The 14,994-nt window shown below is 37.1% G+C and overlaps 1 long non-coding RNA gene across 1 annotated transcript in view; it reads right to left on the bottom strand.

Annotated features, from left to right (window-relative positions):
• LOC148223870 (uncharacterized) overlaps positions 1-13,986 on the bottom strand; it is a 37,979-nt gene extending 23,993 nt beyond the window's left edge. The window contains exons 1-2 of the long non-coding RNA XR_015803014.1: positions 13,466-13,986; positions 2,870-2,980 (exon numbers count right to left, since the gene is read on the bottom strand). This is a non-coding gene — a long non-coding RNA (uncharacterized LOC148223870). The remainder of the gene's footprint in view (positions 1-2,869; positions 2,981-13,465) is intronic.
• Positions 13,987-14,994: the final 1,008 nt, after the last annotated feature.

The following is a 14,994-nucleotide window of genomic DNA, read 5'->3' as shown; positions in this document are numbered from 1 at the left end:
AGAGACTCAGATTGGTAACTGAAGATGTGCATGTTAACAAGATTCAAGAATTCATTCGCTACATTCCCATAGGAAGTTTCGGTAAAAATTACATGTATCAGAAAAGTAATAAATGTACATTAAAAGGTACCAAAAGAATTATAAAAAGATAGAAGATTGCAGAATTAGAATTTTTGTATAATATGCCTATTTTCCATTTCTTAGGTACCTTCATTACGTTACTGCATATCAGAAATTCTTAAAGTTATAATTTTTTGCAAACATACAATTAATATTAAGATTTTAGCCCTATTTTTATTTTGCTTAAGTTGACTGAAGAATTTATTTCCCTACAATACAAGGAGGATTGGGACACTATGGAAGGTACATGAAACAAAGATAATTACTTTTTAGACCTCATGGAGTAAAGTACCAAAGTTACAACCTTTGAGTTCCCCAGATCCATAGCTTCAGTAAGCCAAGTATAAATGTCTCAGATATGTTGACAATCTTGGCAAATGTCTGAATTCAGGCATAAGAAAGAAGAATCTGTTAATTTTTACTATCGTGCTTAGTTTCTGTGTCCTGTATTACAGGGTATGGTGGAATATCATTGTTTGAAATAATCCAAATCTTGAGGCAATACTTCTGAGTAAATGGTGGAAAGCAAAATGGGGAAAATTCATCAGACTTTAGAGAATATTGGAAGCCAACCTGAAGCTGTTTTCTTCCTTTCAAATTCTCAGTCTCCGAAGGGGAGGTGTAGCACTTTTCTGGGTGGAGTTAAGTATAATTTTTCATTTAGTTCATATTCTTTTGCACATTAAAATCATGTTCATTCTTTAAATTCATCTTTCATGAATGAAAACAAATTAATAAAATCTCTAGAATAAAACACCATGCAAATAAATTTTCCTTATTACAGGGGCTTAAATAATGACTCAGAAGTAGGTTTATGTATTTATAATTGAACTTATTAAAGGAAAATATCTTCTAACACATTTATTTTGCATAACTTTTCCAAAGAACATATAATTTGGTTCAATCCCAAGAACCTACACTTGGATGGAATTCTTTATTATTATAGGGAGTCCAGTAGAAAAGCACAAAGTCTCTGCAGTTTAGATTTGACAACAATTTTGCAATTCTTGGATTGCCATAGTCCTTATACTCTGAGAAATCTGTGGCAACCAAGGAACTCAGAAGTGGGATTTAATAAAACAAAGACATAATATGTACCACTGGCATAAAATTGGCAGTAGGAAGTACCAAGATGATGGTAAAGTGTCTTTGAGCTCATATGTCAGAGCAGGATAAGTGCTTTAATGGGATGAAGGTGAAGTCATAAATGACAACTTTTGTAAAACAGTTCACTTCATGCATGCTCTTGTTGTGATTTATAATGAATTTGAAAACAAGCAGCTGGGACTTAACACTATCAAAATGGAAAGGACTTCAAATATCAACATTCTTTTGAAGAAATGTAGATGTATATAATTTGCCTTTAATGGCAAATTAGAAGGGGCTAAATGCACTACTGAGGGCAGGATCAAAATTCAAATGTCTTTGAGAAAGGAAACTTGTGCTAGAGGCCTGTGTTAAGGAAAATAGATGTGGAATGGGGAATAGCTGACTGGGTAACAGAAGTGGATGGGGGATTGTGATGGGTGACAAGTCAGGCATTAATACACATTCTGGCTGTAGTACAAAAATGGCAAGCTTCAAATCAGTACAAGTGTCATGGACAACAGAGATACATTTATTCTTTGTCCAGGGAGATCTTGGGACTGTATCCAGTTTAGGCACAACTCAACAAAAGAAAGATGTTGACAAATTAGAGTACAAAGAGGAACAATAAAACCGATAAGAAGTTTAGAAAATATGAACTTTGTGGAAGGAGCAATGTTTGTTTAGTCTAGAACAGACTGAGGGCAGATGTAACATGCTTGACAATGTAAAAGTCTTTTACAAAGAGGATGGCTCCTCTCATCTGCAGGGGAAAGAAAAACAATTTATACTGTATATTTTCATAATAGAAGGAGTACTTCATTAAAGTACCAAGACCTATCACATACTGAGGGTCTTGTTCACTTTGTTAAAAACAAATTAGATAATTTTTTTTTTAAATATTTTGTGTCCTGGCTGTAGGTATTTCTGACTCAGGGCACCAGGGCTGTACTGGGATCCCTAGGGATCCTTCTGATCCTTTGCATGCTTTCAGGATTTAATTTGACAAAATAGAACAGCTTTAGCTGGAGGGATCAAATGCCTTCCATCTATAAATGTCCCAGACTATAGTGGAAAGAAGCCAAAGATGGTGATTCAGACTCTTTCATGTCTAGTTGTCCAACCACTTACTAAAAAGGCATTATTTCACTTGGTTGTGCTCTGTAGGAATAAACCATGCTTACATCACTAGAGCAAGAGATAGTGGAAACCTGTTTGCTTTCAGATTTTTTAGGCTATAACCATATTTTTGGCACTCTCAGTGCTAATGTACTTGTGACCAGTGACAAAGCTGTAAGTGTCACGGGAATTAATCAGGTTAAAGAGTTCAGGAAAGATTTTGAATGGTGGTTATACCAAAACACTGGATAGATGCTTAGTAAGGAATGACGTATCCTACAGTGACTGAATGGGCTTTGGTAACCCAAGCTAAACAATAAAAAACCTTTTGGAAGATTTAACTTTTCCATTGTATTATTCTTGTGCTCAGACAAGCTTAGTGCTTGTGAATGAAAGTAGATATGACAGCAAAAGAGACAGACATAATTTCTTTATCTGCACAGGCACAGCACAGGCACAGTATGAAATACATGATGCTAAAAGGCTTTCTCAGTTTATGGAAGGATAGTTTAGTCTCCAGGCTGATGCAGAAACAATTACTTACCAAGCCTGATGATTCTGCTATGGGTGCCTGTCCACTCGGGAAATGAGACTGGGAGAGGAGTGTAGGCTAATGAACAGCTGTCACTAACATCTTGGACTATAAACCCATAATCTAGAACAGAAATGTTACATCAGTTGCATGTTACTGGTCTGTTCAGAAATTCATTTCCACTACTAAAACATTTTAATAGGCAGAATTGTTTCATATGCAGATTTTTATTTTAGCTGAATGTAAGATTTCCTAATGGTAAGTGAAAAATGACGCTACTTGCAAAATTTTACAATATTTATCAGGAAGAATCAGATGTAATAGTGGGTGAAGCATGACACAATCTTTTCCAGTACTTTTTCTTATTTGTTTCTTCTGGCTCACATCATTTTTCTGTCCACTGCCCTCAGTGAAAACACTTTGAAGCACTATTGTGTGATCTAGACAGATGAATGGTCAGATATTCAGCACCTGACACCAAAGCTCCAGAACTCCAAACTCATGCTTATCAGCTGCTTAAAGCAACCTGAAACCCCATAGACACTTAAAATTTTGGCCATTGGATTCTCTTGACTGGTGTTCTTCCTGTGGTATAACCTCAGTTTCTATAACATGAACAGCTCAAACCTCAAATCTAAGTCCCATCAGAATCTGGTAACAAGATACTCCTTTGCTTATTTTGATTGACAGCTCAATTCAGAAAGCAGTTTCAAACTTCCTTAACAAATCAGTTTTTTAAAAAGAGCAACGGCGACAGGTTACCCTCCCTAATTATCAGGGACTAATTTTGGGTAAGAGATAATAGAAAATGAAGGAAGTTGCAACACAATGTTCCAAACAGGTCAATAAGACTGTGAAACCACACGGGGCCTCTCTGGTTTTGTGGTTTCCCACAGCTTGATGGATACAATTACAGAATATCTTAGTATTTATCTGAAGGTCCAAGATAATCGGATGTGGGCTTTGCAGTTCCAAAAGTAGGTCCTTATTGGAATAAAACTTTTCTTTTGGAAGAGGAGGTCTCACCTGTAAAACAGTGGGGCAATTTCCATATACCCACTTTTGCTGCGTCTCTACTTGTGTGTGAAGTAAATAATCTCAGTGTTGGAAACTTCCATTACACATCCAATTGACTTGTTGATTGTCCTATTTTGGCCTTTCAGCTTTGGGCACTGTGGTTTAAAGCTGAGAAAACTCAGGGAAGCATCCTAAAGACTAAAAGACAACTGCTTTTCCAATGACTACAGTATTTCTCCAGTAACACTGCAAAAGTTACAAAGGTGCACACAACCATTCCATGGCATCAAATCAGTAATTTGTGCAATAAAATATTTGTATCACTCCATAACTCCAAAAATCTAGATTAATGAGAGCCTTCTCATGGTTAATTGGCAGAGTTCATGCCACTGTGCTAATTTTGTCACCTGAGAGATTTGTTGTAATTGAGTTTGGTGTCCTATTTCAGGGATAAACCAAGAAATATACCCTAGAAAGTACACCATTTTTAGCCACTTGGTTTATCACTTTCCTTGCCAAAGATAATATTTTCAAAATTGAAAAACATGCAGGCTTTCTACTCATACTTGCTGAAAAAAAATTTCCACTGCTACACAAACACAAACACACCAGTGAGCACAAATCCTCAGTGAGGTAATGGCAAAGCTCAGAAGCAAGTCTGCAAAAACTGAGACATGCTTATGTGAACAAAAAATGTTAAATTTATAGGCTGGGTGCTGACTGCTGTCTTCCACAGGTGCTAGACATAATTTAGCAATAGAATTCTTTTTAATGACAGCATATGTTTTTTATTTATGTTTGCTGATATTTATAGAATACGCCTGTCAAAAGACCTTGGTCCTAATTACTGTCTTTTGATTACTCTTACTGAACAACTTCAATTTTAATGGATAACCATATTTGTGCTTGAGACTAGTGGACTGAAAAGACAACACTAAGGCAATGGTTTCCAACCCTCATGCTTGCCCTTATATGCCATAAGGCAGAATATGGTCCTGGTTTTGTTATTAAGAATAACCACCCCATTACTATAAGCAGTATGGATTGGAAATGATTCTTAAATATTCTTGTAATTAAAAATTACTTTTATTTTGGTGAAAAAGTAAAGTATATAAAATACTGGGGAAATAAAATATTTAGTATAATTTTTATTTTAGAAATGTGCATAATTTTTCCTCCTTCTATAGGACCAGTGACTTAGTGAGGAAAGAGGAATGAGATTAATAACTTAAGTTTTTTATTAAATTTCGAATTTAAGATTCAATAATTCCAAATGCACCTCAAGGCAAAATGGCTATTACCATGCATATAAAAGGAGATGATTTCAAGAATATTTTTTCTGTAGGTTTCATAAAAACAGATTTCTGAGGTAAATTTATCTCTCACTAATGGAAAATTTCTGTGGATTTATGAGCCATTTTGAGTTATGAAATGATACCAATGCTGATTGTATTTGTCCATGGAAAATCTTGATCTACGTCATGAGGCCTAAGGGAAAGCAAAACAAGTCCCAGTTTTCTAGGAGAGAAGTAGGAGAGAACTGTGAAGCTGGTCGGGAGAATAACAGCTTGTGTAAATGAGTTTCTAACATCTCACATAAACAGCTTCTAGCATCTCTACCAGTATTACCCAGACTGTAAGAGAGCAGACACCACAGAGATCATATCCTTAAAGCCTGTAAAGAGAAACAAAAATTGCCCCCAGAAGGTCTGAAAAGAAATTCCGTCACACATATGTCTATATACTCTCATGTGTGTAGACAAAATTATCCCTGTAGAATGAAGACCATAATCCTCTTCCCTAAAATGTTATAGTCTAATAGAAAAGGTGACAGATCTACTAAGAATTAGAAACAATGGCTAATGAAGGACATAGGCCACAGAAAAAGTCACACCACACTGAAGCTTCTAAATGAGTAAAAACCACATAATTAAACAAACAAAAAAACCCTAAACCTAAATAAACCCAAAAACACAAATCCCCCCCAACCAAACTAAAATAAATAAATAATAAATATAAAATAAATAAAAATAAATAAACAAAAATAAAAACTCATAAAATTACCATCATAAGTACCATAGTATGAAACATAGCATTATTTCACAGAAATTATCTGGCCACAGAAATTCAGTTTTGTTCTGTCTTTCCATTCAACAGTCTGGATATATTTGACCCAAGTTATGCACAAACATTTTTTTCAGGAGCTCTTTGGGAAGGAAGCCAAAGACTCTTTCCTTGTGACCTTACACGGTTATGTCCTAAAAATGGTTGCTGTGAACATAGCTGTTATGCTATAGTTCTTTGGGAAATGAAATATCCTGCATTGTAAAAGTCTGGAGTGTACTGCCATGTAACCATGTCTGATTGGTTTTCTATCTGCAGGAAAGATATAGATTGACTTAGATATGTGTTGAATTAAAAGTAACACCCTTCCAAACCCACCTGAGCACTGCTTTATCAGACTGAGAAATGAAGAAAAGGTTGCCAGTGAGTTAAGGATAATGCAGTTCAATTTTTTTTTAAGATAATCTCTGCCTTCCTATGAAATCTATAGTGATAGCACTGGAGTAAGGGATAATGAGAGTAATATAAAAAAAATAGAAAGCATACTGAAAACCAGCTGCTTGAGCTTATCTCAAGCTATGTATACGGCTTGAGCTTATTTCAAGCTATGTATACAATCAAAAAATGGTAACCATTTATCTGTCTATAGCATGTCAGATAATTTCTAGGTCAAAACCAAAATGAAAGACTAGAATTCCTACTACAGCAAAATTTTCCGCTATGCTCCACTGTAGCATGGTAATTTCTTTGAATTACTATTGCATAAAATATTCTATCTATGAGAGCTTCAATCTCATCATTGAAGAGGCCTGACCCAATGCCAAATGGAAGCAGTGTAAAAACTAAAACAAACTTGAGTGAGTTCTTGAAAAAGGAAGCCTGTTGTGTGCAAAGTTGCTTCCTTTCGGTATGGTTTCCCTTGAATAGAAGCATATTTCCACAACTAGAAGTTTTCATTAACTGCTACAGGTCTTAATGAAGCACACAAGCTGAAGGCCCTATACTACCTTCTTTGCTATGTGGCAAAAGAATGGTTGCTAAATCTCATGTAATCTGCTGGTAACTACTTGCTGAAGGACTTTTAGTAACATTCTTGAAAGAAACAGTGAGAAAAGAAACAACAAATATTTAGAATTAAAATGTGTATCAATGGATATCATACTGAGAGTATTAAAGAGAAAGTTGGCAAAAATAATGCAAATCTTGCTTGTGTTTTCTACAGGAGAGAGATCAGAGCAGTTCAGGGTCCTTAATTTCATACACATACACTGAAATAATTTTAGGTTCTTCCTTTCTGAAATGATACTTTCTTCCATCCCACAATCTGATTGATATCATCAGTTTGGTGCTGGTGCAGTGGAATGGAATTGATGACACAGAAGGATCCTTGCCCAACCCGAATGAGTCTATATAATCAATTTTTAGCTAACACAGATTTTTCTGCCTCTCTGCTAATCCTTGCTATGCAGGATACGTTCCTTTCTAAAGGAAAGGGATATTCCTTACATTTTAAAAAACACAACTCTTTGAATGCAAATAAAATGACTAATGCTTCTTAAGCTCACAGTGGTTCCATGTAGTAACTTAAATGAGATGCTGTTAGTTCATCTGTGACTGAAAACCAAAACCAGAAGGATTAGTTTGTTAGAGTTCTCACAACATATAGCTATGAGTTATGATCGTGGTGGGGAATACATTTCTTTTTCAGTTGCCTTCTTTTAAGCTTCTCTTTCAGCTGTTTCATTATATTGGGATTTTAGAAAATGGTTGCATCTAATCTCTTTCTGAAAAGTCTTACTGAGAAAGAAGGAAGGAGCAGATGTTATTTTCAAATGTGAGAATCTAGCTAAAAAGATGAAACACAAGTTTGCTAGCGACAATCCATAAACCCCGCATGCTCTTCTACGCTCTCTGCTGTCTAAGGGAAACCAAATTTGAAAAACAGTTACAACAGGAAAAAGATATATTGGTCTCCTTCTGAAAGCATATTCTTCAAGTCTTTGCATGAATTTAGGATAAATGAATTAATGTAAGATTCCTGCTGGTCTCTGTGTGTACATGAAATGCCTAGTGAAATACGCTCATCAAAAGAATTTGGTATAAAGATATCAACAATGTGGATGGTCATGGGCTTTACTGGAGAGCAGTCAGCTCAATATCCAGCTTGGTCAGGGCAGGACAACTGTATGCAAGCTAAGAAGCAAAGCTTTGTATGTGTAAGGAAGTTTTAACAGGAAAATGATATGTATTGCATTTCAGTCATAAATGCACTGTTTTTTGTTCTAAAGAGCTTCTGCTCTGAGAGTTCTGGCAGCAGAAATGTGCTTTGAGTCCCTATTGTGCTGATGTTGGAGTCAGCAGGAACGCCTCCACTGCTGTGTGAGAATGGATATGCTGGATTGTCCAGCATGCTTTAGGAATGCTCTAGACTGCCCTCCAATCTCTTTGAATCTGATAAGCAGTGTGGATGCTCAATGCTTAGCAGAAATTCCTGAAAATGTTCATCAGGACTCATCACAACCTCATCTTTGCACTGTAGAGCATTTTTCCACTGTAACTGCTGTGGTGACTGTCCTACCTCCACCCCCAGCTGTTGGGCAATTGCCAGACCTGCTTGCCTTTAGTGGGACTGCTGAGACTACAAAGGAACTTCCCACTGCAGAGCTCTGGAGCTCACTAACTGAATCAAACTTCTCTGGCAGTATTATAAAATCTGGGTCTTGGATACATATCTAGTATCAACTTCACCAGTTTTATCAGGGGTGTAGGTATCTATCTACAAGATGGGGATAAAAACCAGCCATTAGATGAGAATAAGTTTTGATTCTGACCAGTTTCACTTTTATTTGAAATGAAATAATGCAGTCTGGATAGTGTCAGTTTGGAGGGCTATTCAGTCTCCCAAGATGCTGCCTTTACTTTATATAGCTTATCTGATTCCCATCTAAACCAAGGGAAAAATTGATGGTGTCTTCTGTGAAAGATGAACTAAATCCTTTTCAAGCTCTCCAATGAAACAAGACACAATGCATATGATCCCTCTCCCCTAACTTCAAGGTCTGAATTCAACTAAGTATCAATGCAGACTGATTTTTAGCACTTTAATATATTCAAGACATTTGCAAGGCTGCCAGGAAAAATGGGGTATATGAGAGAGCTATGCTCTTCTGCAGTGCCAGTGCCCTTTTGCAGGCCAAATAAAATGCAGCTCAGATGGCAGTAGATCCACATGTGTCAACTGGATTGAGCCATATGTAGTTGCAAAGGACATGTCTACATGTAACTCAAGTATCCCGACTAATCCTAATACTCTTCATAGAGTTAATATATCACTAAAATACATCGAATTTATCTAATCTGAAAGTAGACATCCACATTTGATGAAATTAATTGCACCTTGAATTCAATACATGATATTCATGAAATGAACTAAATTTTCTGCTTGTATTGAACAAAACTTCCTGCTGTTCTATAACTCGAAGTCCATAACAATAAAAAACTTAGAGCCTCTGTCTTGTGTTTGATAACCAACACTGAGCTGAAGTTTTCATTTTTCTGCCAGTGCCTCCAGGTTGATCCATAAGGATTTTCTCTCCTCAGAGAACTGAAATGGCTCTCCAGATCACATAATTTTCTATATCTCCCGCAAATTGTGTAAAACTGTTTCATTGTAACCATAGACTTAGGTATCTAAGATGGAGCTTTCAGACTGAAGAGACAGACTTTCTAATATGACATCTAAATTCCCTATGCATTTTTAAATTTTCACTAGCTAACTCATTTTCATCTCTCTAGTTGTGTTTTGAAAGCTGTATTTGTATTCTGGAAATTTTGTGTATTGTGGAAATTTTAGCCTGCCTGCAGAGTAAAGAACCTACTTATCAGCCATTGATTTAAAGGTTTCTGAAATTGTGAGAGGCTTTCAACTCAGCCACTACACAAACTTAGGTTATCATCTCTCCAGATTTTGTAGAACAATGCAGGCTCAGAGTGGCTAAAATCTGGATGGCAGCTGTGATCTTAAAGGACTGCTGGATGCTGCAGTGAAAGGGTGGTAGTGATTCAGAAGATAGGACTTTTCTTCCAAGTGCCTAATAGGCTTCAAAGAGGCCGTATTATAAAGTACTGTACTGCTGAGAAAGATAAACCTGACTCTTGGTGGCCTGTGGTCAAAGATCTTATTGAACACTTCACAGGGGAAAAGACACTGACCTCAGTGTCCTGGACAGCTTATTTAACACTAGTAAAACCAAGTCCAGAACATTTTGGGTCTAGTTTTGCATTTTTCACTCACTGTTAGGTGCCAGTATTTCTCCTGGTGTGCTCTGGATTCAAATGAGCTCTACAAACCAAAATCTGTGTTGGACTTGGCCCCAAGTTCAGCTCCCTTCTGAATCTGCTGTCAGCATTGGGAAATTCACCCACAGCAGATGGGCTTTTGTTCTGGTTTGGTTTTGATGCTGTCAGGTGAGTGGGAGTAATTTGAACTCCAAAGACTGAAGTGGAAATCAAAAAACCAACCAAAATCCCAAGTGATCATGTCCATGAGCAGATGTTTTTAGACTGCAGCCATCAAAAAGCCTGTAGAAGAAAACATTAACTACAATAGAAAAACAGATTGTTGGCACTTAGTGCACGTCAAGAAAAGAGAGTTACAAAAATGGGGAAAAAACACTCTGGTGTTGCTAAATCATACTTATTTACTAAATACCACATGACTTCCCATTTGCTAATAAAAACAACATGATAAACGCTTTCATCTAAAAGGTTGTTTTTGAAACATATTATAAGACAGGGAACACTTAACAGGAGAAAATAGGAAGAGCAAGTTGGTTTATATAAGAACAAGCAAAATGTCGAGCATGATATGTGGGACAACCATCATCACAATTCACTGGGTTAGTTATACCCTGAGGATACAACAGACAGACTTGACTACATTCCCAACCCAAATACGGGTTAGAAGGAGAATGGATTGAGAGCAGCTCTGGGGGAAAATATTCGGGGATGTTGGTGGATGAAAAGGGACCTCTATAACTTGATAAATTATATAATTTATGTGAATGAAGTTCATCACATCCAAATCAGACATCTGGGATAAAAGTCACCTCTTAAAAGGTGGGGGGTGAATGAGGCAGGGGATGATCGAAAAAACAAGGAGAAAGATTCTTCAAGAAGCCAGATAACAGACAAAGGTAACATTAAACAAAGAAGTTCTTTGATGAGACAACCTCTCAAGAACTTGGGGAAATCTCTATTGACAGGTTAGATGGAGAGCCAGGAGGAGCTCCTCTCACCCTCTGGGTGAGAATGGCACCCAGTTCTTTTCCTTGCTTTCAAGTTCTCCAATCCTTACACTGGTATATAAAATATAATTAATTATATAATTATATATAATAATTATTATATAAAAATATTATATAATATTTATATTTATACATAAATAATATATAAAATATGATTAAATCTTAATTTCCTTCAGATCTTCTGAAGAGAAGATTTAGGCCAATGTACAGTCCGGGATTATACCCAGATGCCTCAGTGCAGAGGCTATTTCAGTACTGGGTTTGTTTCACTGCAGTGACTCCCACCTGGCAATGTTCACACTTGGCCTGTTTCAGGGATTTTCACCCACCTCGTTGTGAGGAATTCCATCCCCTCTCAGTTGCTCATGTCTTTGTAGCTCTGTGTAACACCAAACACCTCATCTAGTGCCTTGGAAAATAGAAGCTCATCCTAATCCTACTAAGGGTGCAGTGGCTTCTTCCTTCTCTAATAGCAGGAAGGGCTGGGGAGAGTGGGACTGGAACTTGGAGGCTCTTTGACCTGACTGAATGGCAGTCCAGTGGGGAAAAGTACATTCCATTTGGGATCTGAGTGGTTCACTGCTGCTGTTCCTGAACACCGAGAAACTGGCAGAACCGTAAAAAAACTGTCCTTGCAACTCAACCTGCCCAAAATGTCCAGTGTTAAAAGATTTGTCTGTGGAAAACCTTTATGAGTCTGTGCACCAATAGAGAGGAAATTTTTGAATCCTTGCTCTCCCTTGCAACAACGAACATCACATTACTTGTCAATTTTCAGATTTGATCTCAACTGCAAATACTAATATATTCATTTTGTTCTCTTCCATATGTAGTGACTGCTCTTTCCTAACAACTCTAAAATGCAGCTGCTCCATGACAAGTAAAGGATGAGGAAACAGGCATGCATGACTCCTTGACTAGTAAAATTTTCCAAAGACTGAGCCAGAAGCACAGAGAAGTCCTGGGGATAGCAGTAAATATACATTCCCTTGGGTTCTTTGGAGTGGAGAGAAGACAAGCATCTCCTCTTTTTCCTCCCTCACATTAAAAAATACTCTTAAAGCACACACGTTTCCAAATACATTTTATGCTCCAATTTCCCTGTAGCAATATGATTCAGTAATCTCATTATGCAAATTCCTCTAATTTAGAGTGCGTATTATTTATTCTCCTTTTACCCAGTCATCACCAAAAAAAGCCATGATGGTTTTAACTTATTTGGATAAAGCACACTGATAAAATAATTTGTGAGAATACTGATTAAATCCATTATTTTTTTCAGCATGAAACATTGTGGGAGATTTCCTATACAAGGCAATTCTTGGCCCCAAATGGAAGAGGAGTGTGAAGCAGACGTGAAAGAGGTGCAGCTCCCATCTGTCTTTCAGTGGGGCTTTGATAAGGATACACAGAATTTCAACAGGCTTCTCTGTGGAGGGGGTGGCAAGCAGAAAGCCTTGTCGTGAGCACTGATAGTCATCCATGGAGACAAACCAGAGAAAAGTGATTAATGAGCTGGAATAACACAATCTTGAGAAGTACTATAGTTTGTGCTACAATGTTTCTTCACACTGCACACATCTGTCACAAACTGGCTCATGAAATCATTTGCTGTTTGCTTTATCTGCAGAAACATTCTCTGTGTGCTGACATCACACGAAACGTGCCAGGGTAAGCAAATGCAACCCTGTGGCAAACAGCTCGGACCAACAGTAACATCTGTCTTCTTAACTTGCTCTGGCCAATTATTTCACAGGGCTGAGCTAATAAAAATGCCCATAGCTTGGGTGAGAAGGTGCAACAACCACCTCTGCAATCGGTCCTTGCACTCAAAGCTATTCTGAGTCACACGGCTGGGCTGAGAGCTCCAGTTTAAAGCACTAAAGGCAGGATGTGACAAAACCGCTGCTTCCGAATCAGCAGCACCACCTACCTTGGGAAGTATCACTTTCTTTACTTTCTTCCAAGGACCTGTTTTAAGTCACCATAAATGAGAGGACACTGGCCCTTTGGACTGACTTTAACTTCTCCACGCTTGTCCCCATGTCCTCTTTATGGTTTTCCTCATTCTATCAACCTCCCACCCTGGCTTTTGAGTTCTGCTAGCTCCTCTCTTCTGCCATCATTACATCTTCACAGGGAAAACTGAGGCTGCTTTATAATTTTGCTACTTGTGCTTATGCTGCTTTTTCTTTAATTCCTCAGAAGTAGTTCTACTTACCTTTAAGTTTTAAGCCTCTGACTTCACCCAAAATTTCCAACTCTTATAATTTTATGGCAAGTCTTGAAAATGTGGTATTTTTCTTCAAATATTAGCTACTGCAGTAATTTGAAACTTTCCATTCCATAATAAAACAATTTTCCAATTCTCATTTCATAGATGGAAGCTCAAAAACACAACTCCCAGGCCTATAAAAAGAAGACCATAAACATCCCCCCCATATAGGTTATTAATTTCTAAATTCATAACTAGAAAAAGGCTCAGAAGTTTGAAAACTTGAGGTGGGAAAAACTCCTAAACCCACCTTTCTTCAGCAATCTTCCTTTGGACTGATCATTTAATTAGAAAAATATGATGAGAAAAGCATCATATACTCTAGGCAAGCACAATTTTTATGGTATATCTCCTAACCCTTTCCAAGTTAAATGGAACAATTTGTCCTTTCATGAATTAAAGAGAATAAAGGTTTCTTTATAAATTTAAATTTTTAATTTTGATTTCTAGAATTAATTCTATATTTGTTTCTCTAATTAATTCTAAAATTCTGTTTCAGTCTTCCAACTCCCATCCCTCCTGGCACCCACCCTGCAGACCCTCTCACAGAAAGATTGGCTCATATCCAGTGACATCCACACCATTCTTCCACAAAGCCAAGCCACCATAAAAAGATTCATAAAATCTGCAGGCCCCTGAACCTTGTTACTCTGCCAAAAAGGAAAAAAAAAACAGTCACAGAAAATGGGATGGTATCAAGAAAAAAAAACATTAGGGAAGAGATGGAAAACAGAAGAAGATTGATTTTGGGATGGTTTAGAAAATATGCATAGTTATATACTGAATACAGAGTGATACCAATAACAACAGTACAAAGAGAGCAAGTTGGGTTAATACATGGAATCTGCATTTCTAAAAGAGTAACTAATTTACAAGAAGTCTTTTCTTATTTGCTGAATAGAATTTAATATAATACAATTAGTATAGCTCTATTCACGGTATATCCTCCTCTTGGCAAGATTCTCCAATCTTGCCAATCCTTCCAGGAGATAATACATGCCATCTGGAGGGAATGTTTCTGTTTCTCCCACCCTCCCATCTGTTATATATTTCTCTTTGATCCCCTGCCCTCAGCACTTTATCCTCTGATCATCCCTAGACCTCAGACTCTAGCTGTACGACCATTTTCACTTTCAGTCCCACTGTATTTCTCTTTGGGTTTTGCCTTGTGGTTTTATCACACTACTGAAACTCCTAGTCTGCAATAGTCTTAGCAGAATCCTCTTTCACCTCTAATTTCAATCTATCTCTTTCTTTCTTTGATCTTGAAAATGTGAGTGGGCTTCTTGAACTCATTTGAGGACTTCTGCTATTGAATCATATACCCTTTAATCAGGCTGATTGTCTGCATTATGGTGGCACAATCAGAAATAAAGTAGAGAGTTCAAGATCCTACCTATCCAAGAAAGGATCTGTTTTTTCTAAAGTAATTTCTGAACAATAAATATATAAGCTTTCTTATAAATGAGGTCTTT

Source organism: Sturnus vulgaris, chromosome 4 (assembly GCF_052056855.1).
Source record: "Sturnus vulgaris isolate bStuVul1 chromosome 4, bStuVul1.hap1, whole genome shotgun sequence".
Classification (NCBI taxonomy): Eukaryota; Metazoa; Chordata; class Aves; order Passeriformes; family Sturnidae; genus Sturnus; species Sturnus vulgaris.
The sequence above is the reverse complement of the archived record's forward strand: the minus strand, read 5'-3'. Positions and strand labels throughout refer to the sequence as shown.